Raw genomic sequence first — 1,228 nt, 5'->3', positions numbered from 1 at the left:
TGTTTCTTATTATTATTTCTATTACCTTATTCATTTGATTCATAATGAATTAATTCAATGAAATAATACAAATAAATTGTTTATTCATTTTATTTTATTTTCATTTCTTATTTATTAAAAACACCCTCATTGGGGTGTGAAAATTTCAAATGAAATAAAATAAATCAACATTGAATTATGTCAATTTTTAATTCACCATTTCATTCATTGGTAGATGAACAAAATATTCATATTCTTCATTGTTTTGTTTTTATTCTTTTTTATTTCATTTTCAATTAATCAAGATTGAATCATTTCATTTGAATGACTGTGATTCTATATGTTGTGAAACGATATTCTTTTCCACAAAGTGCATTTGATATTCCTTCATATGAAAATGAATGCTGATAACAATATGATTTTGTTTTATTATTTTCTTTATAAACATCAAAATCACCAAGTCCAAATAAAAACAAACAATCATCTGATTGGTTATATAATTTAAATGCATATTCTGATTCTTTAATATCAAATTTCTTCATTCCTTCCATTCTTCCATTTGATTCTAATGAAAATAAAAATGAGTTTGAATCATTTATCCAACTATCAACTTTATCAATTTTACAATTAACATATCCTCCAAATTTATTTCCTCTTGAATCTTCAATAATAATTATTATATGTTCTTTGTTCATTATTCTTTCTCCAAATACTGATGTATTAACTTTCCAATTATCAATATCTGAATCAAATAGTATATTAGATATTCTTTTTTCTGTCCATTCTTCTATTTGGTTAATAATTTCTTTTGTTTTGTCATTTGATTTGTTATTTAGTGTTGATTGTGTTATTCCCATTGTTGTTGATTTTTAAGTTTTTCTTTTTATTTTATTACATCTCATATTTATTATTAAGTTCTTATTTTTCTTTTTAATTTATTCTCTTATTTCATTCTTTCTATCATCTATTCATTTTCATTCTATTCATTTATTTATATTCATTCATTTGTTATTTATCATTTCTTTTTATTTCTTAATGTCACTTTTATCTTTTTATTTGTTTATTCTGTTTATTCTGTTTTATTATAATCTTCTTATGAAATTACTTATTTCAATTAAACAAAATTATCATGTTTAAATTAAATAGATGGTACATCTGTCATGATTTATTACAATATTAATGAAATTATATTAAATAGAATTTATTCTTATATTATTCTCATTTCATTTTTCATCATTTTAATACATTT

Source organism: Entamoeba histolytica, genomic scaffold, assembly GCF_000208925.1.
Source record: "Entamoeba histolytica HM-1:IMSS scf_1104750517765 genomic scaffold, whole genome shotgun sequence".
Classification (NCBI taxonomy): Eukaryota; Evosea; order Mastigamoebida; family Endamoebidae; genus Entamoeba; species Entamoeba histolytica.
The sequence above is the reverse complement of the archived record's forward strand: the minus strand, read 5'-3'. Positions refer to the sequence as shown.